Source organism: Dreissena polymorpha, chromosome 3 (assembly GCF_020536995.1).
Source record: "Dreissena polymorpha isolate Duluth1 chromosome 3, UMN_Dpol_1.0, whole genome shotgun sequence".
Taxonomy (NCBI): Eukaryota; Metazoa; Mollusca; class Bivalvia; order Myida; family Dreissenidae; genus Dreissena; species Dreissena polymorpha.
Window position 1 is genome coordinate 123,338,820 of NC_068357.1, and position 11,473 is coordinate 123,350,292.

The 11,473-nt window shown below is 35.6% G+C and overlaps 1 long non-coding RNA gene across 1 annotated transcript; it reads right to left on the bottom strand.

Moving 5' to 3' along the window:
- Positions 1-2,831: 2,831 nt before the first annotated feature.
- Positions 2,832-4,910, bottom strand: LOC127873611 (uncharacterized). The gene is made up of 2 exons (XR_008046288.1): positions 3,640-4,910; positions 2,832-3,337 (listed from the first exon to the last, which is right to left on the bottom strand). It is a non-coding gene; the product is annotated as an uncharacterized LOC127873611 (long non-coding RNA).
- Positions 4,911-11,473: the final 6,563 nt, after the last annotated feature.

An 11,473-nucleotide genomic window follows, 5' to 3' on the forward strand; every position in this document is an offset into this window, starting at 1 on the left:
TTTAATCATTGTGGACACTGTGTATCGTGTCATTATTGTGTTTTGCTTGTATTTTGTAAGTGTTCCGACGGAGTTCGGTGAGTGTAAATATTTTTACAATTATTGTGCAATGTACATATATATATTTATTGTAGTTTCATTGTCGTAAATGAGTAATTTGAAATACCAATCAGTTGACTAACAAAAAAATTAAACAACATATATAGCTAATTTAAGTTTATGTGGTCATGCATTTTGCGAATTAGTCGAGATAAATGAAACGACCTTTTATCAGCTCATTGGTAAATTAGTGTCATATGAAGTTATTTTAAGGAAATTATAGTCCCTTCACGAGCACAAAGTTTATTGCATGGCGAAGTTAAATCTACTCACCACTTACATGACGTTAAGTAGTAGATAGGTTTGAGTAACTGGATTTATTTAGTAGCAGTAGATTTTGCCCAAGGGTTATAATAAGTATCGAGAGGTTTCAATGCGTAAATTTGTTAATTTGTCATACTTTACGTATGGTTGAATTGAAAACGCTTTGTGCGTATTTTTAAAGAGAAAACTCTCTTTATAAATACCGAAAAATAATCACTGTTTTTTTCTCCAAAAGTTGATAATGTTAAAATGTACATATACGATTTAAACTGCATTATGTAGTTTAATGCGTGTATGTGCGACTGGCGTCTTACCGATAAATGCACGTGCTCGCGATATCGTAACGCACGAAGAACGCTATTTCGGCAGTGTGGTAAACACGCGATGGAAATCAGTTGCGGGTTCGAATCGAAATAAAAATTTATCAGACACCTGGTACAAAAGAGCTTTGATAGGATATTTGGGATAGTTAGGATGTTGACTGAAAATAAGCCTAAGGGAGGTAATACAGGTATGTTGAGATAGCTGTTTCGGTATACTTGTATTGGATAAAGGGAAAACGTGAGTCGGTATTATTATAGCTTGATCAAACGAAATTGGACTTAGGTAAAAAGGGCAGATAATTCAACTTGAATGTAAATAAAGAAAGAGAGATATAAATGCGATTCGCGTGAAATATTTTTCACTTTTCTGTTCATTTAATGACAATAAACTAAAAATTATATTCATACAATAAGTAATATTGCCTAAGGATTTAACATACGGGATTTTTTTAGAATAAATCCCTAGTTAACAATTTTGAATACTCTTTGTTATTAATGTAACTGCTTTTAAAAGCATGGCTACGGGTAGCGACCGCGAAACAAGAGGGAGGCGTAGAAATATTGATGATGAACTGTTAGAATTACAAAATGCCAGGCAAATGTTTATTGAAAGAGGCAGACGGGGCTTACATGTTGATAACCAAAGCACTCCTTTGCACGACATTAGGCCCGAGGAGGAAAGACATCAGTCTAAAACTCCTTGCAGAGCTAATCCCAGTGGAAATGAGCAAATACAGGAAAATGGGGTTAAAACTCCAGTTGCAACCAGATTTTTTGAGTCGTTGATAAACAGAGAGCTGTCTGAAATGAGTATTCTGAGAACGCAAATAGAAACGGAAAATCAAAACAAGGATACTGACGTATAAGCGAGAGAATTGAAAATAAAAGAATAAGCACTTGTGGAACGCGAACGCAAAAATAAACAGGAAGAGTCCCGTTTAAAACAATATTTTGAGGAAAAGGAATTCGAGTTGAAAATAAAAGAAGCTGAATTCAAACGGAAGTGCATCGAACAAACTGACAGGATTGCCGAACAGAAGTTTAAAACCGTCAGAGAAAAATTATCACTCGAGCAAACTGGAATTTCTCGCTCTCAAGTGGTCAGTCACGAAAAAATTCCATGACTATCTGTATGGAGTGCCCTTTGAAGTTCTTACAGATACTAACCCCCTAACATATGTAAAAACTACCGCAAAACTCGATGCGTGTGGTCTCCGATGGGAAGCGGCACTATCAAATTATGATTTCTGTATAATATACAAAAGTGGAAAATCAAATATTGACGCCGATGTATTGTCAAGACAACCACATGTCGATACCGTTTCGGTGGGAAATAATGTCATACGCGCTGTTCTCGCCGCACATGTTGTTGACGATACACCGATTGCCGAGACGTTCACAGACACACGACACGATCAAACAAAGTGCCAGACATTAAGCACGCATGACTGGGCACACGGTCAAAATGCGGATGCTGTTATTTCCCGCGTTAAATCGTTCGTAGAAGGCGGACGTTTTCCCGACATGGTTGACTATAAATGTCAGCCGGAAGCAGTGAAAAAGTACTTACGGCATTTTAAACAGTTACAGGTTACACATGCCCAATTAATTTCCTTCTTTGTTATATATAGAATTCGCAATCTTTGATCTCAAATTTCACCATGACCGAGCGATAAGCCAATATATAACTATACATGACTGGAAAGGTGGTTTCATAAGCTTACAAAAAAACTGCATTTGAAAAAATTCTATACGGTGTAACTCAAAATAATTACCTTAGAACATATGAACCGGTTTTGACAGCTACCGGCACTGCCATTTGGAGGCAAAAACCATGCCCTACTATTGAGGCTGGCAACCACTAACATACAAAGAAATGCACAAATCAGGCCTTTTGCCCTGTGACTTACACATGTACCTTTAAACTGACACCTAAACTCTTCATTTCAGATACATTTTTAAAATCTTATGCACCAGGACCTGCATCATATGTACTTAGTAGCAAACCGACTGCATGTAACCCCCCAAATTCCACTTCCGTTTAGGATAATGTAACCTATAAGGGAACCCAACCCCTTCAAATTTGAATTAAAGGCACTTTTTCCATAGGTATAATCTGTTTTAAAAAAGATCACAAAGTTCCAGTACCATGACACACAGATTTATTCATTAAAGTTGACGTTGAAAGCGTCACGCGTAACAGCGTTTCGCGTCAAGAATTAAGGTAGAAAAGCCGACCTTGGTTACATCATACAGACAGCACTTAGACTCCATACAAGGCATCACTTTCGATTCTAATAGCATAGCAGATGTAACATATGACTTAATAAGTGAAAACAAATCAGCAATGGCATTATATGTGCATCATAGCAGGTTTTGAACAAGATCCGAACAAACTTTTTATATATTTTTTGGCACATTTTAGGTAAAATCCATGTAGAAGCAGCATTTCTGATGTCATTTGACCCAACAAAAGGGCTTGCTTGCATGGGAAAACAACACACTTTACTTCCTGACACAAAAAAAGTCATCGTCAGACATGAGCTTTAAGTTTTCTGTCACACCTGGACCTATGATTCCTCGGCTCGAGTTCCGTCTCGGACAGGCTCCGGAAAGTGTCAGTCTGGCCCGGGTGCTCAATTCCGTGTAATCTGAGAAAACAAAAAGTTGTTTAGTGCACATTTACCCATTACGGTGCTAACTTATGTAAGTGAGATACAATTAGAGTAAGCTTTCAATAGTCTGTGTGGCTTTATTTACTGTAAATGGATAAGTCACCACGCCGGCATCACATTGTCGGGCACACTGGCAAAGTTATCGCCACAAAATGTGTTTTCAGAGATGCAGTAATTGTAAAAAACAACAAATTTCCTAATTTTGGTGACAAAAGTGTGCCATGATATCAAAGAAATCATTTTACAATAGATTTCATTGAAAATAACAGCGTACTAACCTGCAAAGACACCGATCCTCTCGACACGACTGGGCGAGTGTTGAGGGCCGTCTCCGAATCAGTCATACTGTGCAGTTTTTGATGGCCTGTCACTTCAGCCGGACTTGTAAACCAATTGGACAGCAGTTCAGGCAGAGCTATAGACTAATGCCGACACCACCTAAAAATGTACATTTAGGTTTACGTATAATATTGAGGTCACTTAAATACAGATTCCCTGCTGTTTTTCACGCACGGTCTATCACAACAACATCGTTCCAAGAAAGAAAGCATAATATTATTATCCTTTTTGTGTTTTCAGCTGAATACTTGATTTAACTTGAACTCAGCAAGATATCCAAACAGGAAAAATAAGGCAAAGTAGTGTTATTCTGAGTAGATCTGCCTGGCGGGATTGAAAGCGAAGGCAGATAGCAGTGTCGGTCCAAAATTGCTTGCATGGAAAAACAACACACATTACATTTTAAATAGTAAAAGGCTAAAAGTAAACAATAGCAATAAATACAGATGAAATAAAGACAGGAATTAGGTTCATTATTGAGATTGATGCAAATTAATGTCAAAATGTCACTGAAAAACAATACCGAGTGTTTACGTAGTCTTAGAATATGTCTCCGGAACAGGTTTCGGAGTGATTTTCAAGCATTTACCCCCCTTAGGACCCCAAGTGCAACAGCCCAATTGCAAACAGCCCTTAATTGGGTCAAAATGACATCTGGTAGTTATGTTTTGCAATACAGAGAGTTTTTGATGGTAAATTGTCAACATTCTGGAAGACGACTAACTTGGTCGGAAGTTCTTAAAGGTTACACATGCCCAATTAATTTCCTTCTTTGTTATATATAGAATTCGCAATCTTTGATCTCAAATTTCACCATGACCGAGCGATAAGCCAATATATAACTATACATGACTGGAAAGGTGGTTTCATAAGCTTACAAAAAAACTGCATTTGAAAAAATTCTATACGGTGTAACTCAAAATAATTACCTTAGAACATATGAACCGGTTTTGACAGCTACCGGCACTGCCATTTGAAGGCAAAAACCATGCCCTACTATTGAGGCTGGCAACCACTAACATACAAAGAAATGCACAAATCAGACCTTTTGCCCTGTGACTTACACATGTACCTTTAAACTGACACCTAAACTCTTCATTTCAGATACATTTTTAAAATCTTATGCACCAGGACCTGCATCATATGTACTTAGTAGCAAACCGACTGCATGTAACCCCCCAAATTCCACTTCCGTTTAGGATAATGTAACCTACATATAACCAATGATGTTTTATACCATCGCACTACATCAGAAGAAGATCGCAGTTATCAGATTGTTTTGCCAGAGTCAGCTCGACAAGAAATTTTTCGTGCGTTACACGATGACTTAGGTCACCAGGGGCGTGATAGAACTCTGTCTGTTTAAAGAACGCTTTTATTGGCCAGGGATGGCGACAGACGTTGCTTTGTGGGTTAGCAGGTGTAGGAGATGCCTTCGAAGTAAAAGCCCGCCGATCATAGCAACAGGGCTTGTCAATATTAAATCAAGCTATCCGATGGAAGTCTTATGCATTGACTACTTGTCACTGGAAGTATCTAAAGGCGGCTACGAGAACGTACTGGTAATTACCGACCATTTTACGCGGTACGCTTAAGCCTTTTCGACGAAAAACCAGACCGCTCGGACCACCGCAAAAGTGTTATTTGAAAATTTCTTCGTGCACTATGGTTTCCCCGAAAAACTACACAGTGACTGTGGACAGAACTTCCTATCAAAAGTAATCCAGAGACTATGTAAGATTGCTGGTGTTAAACGCACGCGTACCACCCCATATCATCCCCAGAGAAATGGCCAATGTGAGCGCTTCAATCAAACTCTCATCAAAATGTTGCGCACACTAGAGTCAGAGCGAAAGTCCGACTGGAAATCAGCAATTTTGGCCTTGGTACACGCATATAATACATGTATAACCAAATGTGAGGTTACGGTATACTCCCCGTACCACACCACCTTATGTTTGGCTGGACACCACGGCTCGTCAATGGCGCTGTACTGGACATTCTAGGTCAACGTGTTGGTGGAGCCTCGCCATCTGAATATATGCGACAACTTAAGCTAGATTTAGCCGACGCATACAAATACGCCAACCGATGCGCTCTAGAAAATGCTAATAAGGCTAAACAACGCTACGACATCAGGGTACAGGAGGCGAAATTACTTCCGGGGGACAGGTGTCTACTTCGGAATAACGGAATAAAGGGAAAACACAAACTGAGTAATATATGGTCTTCTGACGTTTACGTTATATTAGATCAGCCTAATTTAAGTTTTCCCGTATTTCGCATTCAAAAGAAAAACGGCGATGTGGGAATTAAAACCGTCCACCGGAATCATCTGCTGCCGTGTTCCTTCTTACCGATAGGGAAGTGCAGCGTGTTTCGTCGCCTGAGGTTTCCGACGAGTCCTCCACGGACGTGGATGAACGCGCAGAGAACGCGAGTTCCGACAGCCAGCAGTCGGAAGTTGAAACAGAAACACGACGCTCCAAACGGAAGGAGATACCACGGCGCCGCAGCCAACGTCAGACCCGTCGGCCGGCGTGGTTTACATCCGGGGAGTATAAATTGTGATCGGCGTTGTTATGTATTTGCAATAATGATTAAGTACAGTGACACCATAAATTTAACATGTGTGGATTTGTATTGGAAAGATACACAGCTGTTAACATTCACTTCTGCGTATTAAAATACAAATTAGTGTATTATGTTTTTATTTGTCAAATTGTCATTGTTTTCAAATTGAAAATAAACAGTTGCAAACGGAAACGTTTATATTGTTGATTGTCATTATTTTTCTAACAACGATGCTTTCATGTATATGTTTATCACGAGATTAATCAAACCTCGCTTTACAAGCGGTGTTTGAATTTTAATAATGTCGAGGACGACATTTACTTAGAAAGGGGAAATGTGTTATAGACGTATTTAAATTATCGTTGTTGTAAATATATTTAGTTCATAAGTATATTTATTCTGAATGATATTGCAGTAAATTATTTTTAAAGGAAACATTGCCCTGATTGTTCAATGGTTAGACAGAGTATATTTTAACTGTAAATAGGATTAGTAGCTTTCTTTTGTAGTATTTGATTAGTTTTCAGTATGTAGAGACTGGGTAGAAACTTGAACTGTTTTTACTAACATTTTAATACGTTAATTGGTTTGTGAAGCATGAGTTTATTCACTCAACCACATCCGTGTGCATGAATGACTATTTCGAATGTCATTCTTTGCATATCATTCATGCTGTCAACCTGTATGTTTATGATATTAAATCATAAATATAATACATTTAGGTAAATTTGCATTTTATACATCTTTTATATTCATGTCTGTCGGTTGTATTATTATTTATTTTGTTTTAATAGTTGTATTTGTGTATTAATTCTGTTGGTATCTTACCGTCGGAACACATCATTTTACATATAATTGAAATGTATACTTATGATAAGAGAGTCATTCTTTGCATATCATTCATGCTGTCAACCTGTATGTTTATGATATTAAATCATAAATATAATATATTGAGAAACCCAAACGTGTTGTTCGAAGAAAGAACCCTTAACGCCCATACGGCAACACAGTGATCAACGTTTCATATGTTGGTCGTTGTGCATGGAAAAGTTATTGTTGAACTTGTGCTCAACGTTTTATTTATTCACGATTGTGACTTAGAATGCCCTGTTAACTATACTATTGTTATCGCTATTGAAGTTAGAAAAAAGTTGGGATCAATTCTACCTATACCTAGGCTTATTCCCTAAGCTATTATCTTCATTTTTGTTAATTTGGCTATACAGACCTCGATATATTCAGAAATGACAACTACGACACAATCTTAAAATTACCTCCCAGACGAGAGTTTAATGATTTTTAGAAGTAGGAGACACTCTGCAAACCAACAAAGGTTATCAACATGTCATTTTTACACAGAAGGGAATTAATCGACTTAAATGTTTGTGTTCAGTTTATTTCCTTGTATATTAGGTAAATTGTGTGTGCTTTTTTAGAATATATATTTTTTGTACAGAATTTGTACAATATTGAATAATTAAGAGGCACTATGATACCACGTTTCGTCTTCTAGTGCAGCTGAGTATTTTTTTTAGTTTTTAACGAGGTCAGTAACTCTTGCTATTGTTAATAACACGCGGCCACGATTTAAAACTCTCACACACACGCTTTTGATTGCTTGTAGAATGCGATGCAAATCATGATAGTTCTCATTAATCTCTAACTAGTCTGTCCCTGTGCCTTATAAACAATTACAGCGAGTTGGCTGTTGTTAAGAGTTATGTTATATAAACAGGTGAAGGAGGTTATCGCTGACAGTTGTTTTATATGATCTATTAAAATCCGTTGATTTTAAAAAATACCTGTGCTGCGCGAAAATACCACGTGACTGTGACGTAGCGTATGGTGGAAAATTATGAATAAATATTCTCCTCCGCGACAAGTATAATCAAAAATTGTTTATTAACTTTCTATACACGATCCATTTAAAATTATTCCATTCAAAATGATATTCATAGTATGTGTCAAATTTGTGATTGAATGAAGTTGAAGAACTGAAATAAATTACAAACGTGATTCAATAGTTCAATTTTGTTTAATGAATACTACGTGTTACTCACCTTGATTTTGAACACACGTAGTTAACCTTAGTTAAGTTCAAATTTTGATAATATGTTACTTTTTGTTTTGATCTCTGTAATACTAAGTATAAAATATAACATGTTATCTAACTAATGACACACAAACTTGCATTATTCCCATAAAAGATTTCCGACTTATATTATTCGGGAATGTATCAAACGGCGAAATATGGATCTAACATTTGCAAACGTGTATTTGTTTGCTGTCAACCTTTTTTTAAAACGTATTCGTAGTAACTTTTGAAGCTCTTATACAAACTATATTGTAATTGCTAAGCTAATTATGTGTGTACGCAATATTGCTTTTATTTTTTAGGTATATGCAATTGTTATTTATTGCTGTCGTTTAATGTTCATTAAATTGCAACGGGATCATCAAAAGAAACAACTACAGCAGCATCCAAATATCAAACTTTTATTTTTACGAAAGTATACAATATATACTAAAAGGACAATTCACCAAAGAAAACAATTTTGCTAACAATTAACGTCTGATATATTTAACATTCTACAATAGGAAAAAAACAACAACAAAATAATATTAATGCCAAGTACATAACCAAGTATATTACATATGCATTTGACATTATAAATTTAATAAAATCAGGGTAAAAAATAACTACTTAACATTAAAACATTGCATCAAATTGCTTTATTAAAAGCAATACTAGCACATTTTTCACCTGCAGAGTGTTTATTAAAACAAAGATATATGAATATATTTTTAATAAATATTTGGTTCAAGTTACAGGTGATGTGAGTGCGCGGAATTGTAGCGGCAAAGTACCGTGTAACTAAAAATGTCATGGTCTGCTAATTGCTTATCTCGAGTGAAGCTGCAAGTGTTTATTACCAATGTGGGGTTATAATATTTAAGAGTAATATATTGTATATTTGAAATAATGCATATGCTCACTTACGTCCCCAAAAGTATTTCATGCGTTCATATATTTTTACTTGTGTCTGATCTTTTCATTTCATTATTTTGTTTATTAAGATATCAAATGAGACCTATTGAGACACAATGTTAACTAATATCAGCTTTGTCTATCATTTTAACAACCATTTCAAGCTGCGAACGGTTTTTGTTTTCGAACTGACAGACAGAATGTTTTATTAACGTAAACTTTACAGTTTTTTGTCATTCGCTAATAGTTATACATAGCATAATGTCAGCGTGAGTACACATATGTATAGCGGAGTATCATATTGATCGCGTAAAGAATGTATACTTACATACATAAATTTTAGTATTAAAATGTTTAAAAAACGCGATTGTGTTACAAATAATAAAATAATGAAATGTAGTATTAGTGTTATGCAAGACTTGCGTAAACAGATGTTTAATAAAATGATTCTAGTTATTAACTTGGTAAGAATTATTGGAGAATGAGGACCATAAATATATTACAGTTATTGAAACGTTATAAAAGACGAGCTGATATGATATCAAACTATATAAGATGAAAAAGTTAATTAGTTATACGAAGAATATAAATATTTAATTGAAAATTGTAAAATAATGATTTTGTTACAACTAACAAAATTCGAAGCTATAATATTTGAGTTGGGCTTTACTTATATATACAGATGATGAATAAAGTGAATTAGAACTTGTAGAGACAAAGTCGGGGATAAAAACTATCAACATAGTACGGTCATTAAAACGTTATACAAGACGAGTTTATACATCAAACTATTAGATAAAGAGAAATTAAATATAAAATATTTAATATTTGACGATCATGAGTTAGTTAGCTAGATTTGGACTACATTAAGGCTCTACATATCAACTTTCTAAGTCGTTATCACAAAAACCGACCAGCATATATCGGTGGTTATATCATATAACGTCATCTGTTTCGTTGTAAACCAACTGTACACAGACCTGAACAACGCCTATTTACTGCTACAGTGGATTTTCAATGTACCCCGCCTTTTTACCAGTGCATTAGCAGTACTGTACTTAATATGAAATCTACATTTAGCGTCTTCGTACTTTTCATCCAGTTGCATGTTCTGTACTAAAGGACCACTAAAAAGCCATAATGCTACATAAAAACCGCTACTAACCGTTGTACAAAAAATCCCACTCTAAAGCCTTAATTTGCGGAACATACCCTCTACATCATCCTGTAATAAAAACACATGTATAATACTTCAGAATGGTTTGCTAATCCTCATTCATTCAACAAAGCAATTATGTTTAATCGAAGATAGTCGTTGCAGTCATATTCGTTGGGGTTTCTAGAACATTCTCGTCTGAAATGTCATTCATTGGTTGATTCTCATTTTGCGCGGCTCTTTCCATGTTCATGGACTGCTCTAGTGACGTTTGTTTACATACGTTTAAGATTCGATGTAGAGTTGACAACATTCCCTGACGGAACTCCTTGTGGCGAAAAGTGTAAATGATTGGATTCCAAACTATCGAACATTTTGAGAAAACAGTCGGCATGATGAGAAAGCACGGAAATATTTTGTTGATGTCCACAAACGGAGTCACAACAGCCACGATCGAATATGGTAACCACGTGACGACGAATGCACCTGAAATGTAAACAAAATTCAACCAGTTTTAATGAAAATCTATCGCCAGTTTACATTTTTTTTACTGGTTTAATATAAGTTTTCACCTTATTTCATTTTAAGGACGAAGTACAAATAATTGCTATTGGAAAATAAAAAAGGAAGAAAATAGTTGCTATTGGAAAATAAAAAAAGGAAGACAATATGCTTCTTTATCAATATGGTTAAGATTCATGATCCTGAAACCTCATTTAACAATTCAATCAACTGAATACTCATAACAGAAACCGGAGGGCTCCGCATTTTTACTTTCAAAAAGTTGCCTTTTTACATTCAGAATGTTGTAATGTCATTTAAATAAGATAGCATATATTTGTCCACGGTGACGCTTGTCACAATCCGTTGCAAATGTAGAGATTCTATTTCTTAACCAAGGTACGCTGTCTTTCAACCTGGCGATTTATATAGAATTAGATGCCGTTTGTTGTATATTCTATTTATTTCCTACGAACTTTATAGTAGTTTTTTTTCGAAATAAATGACGCAACCCGAATTCAGGATGAACTTACAATTTAAATATTTAAATTGC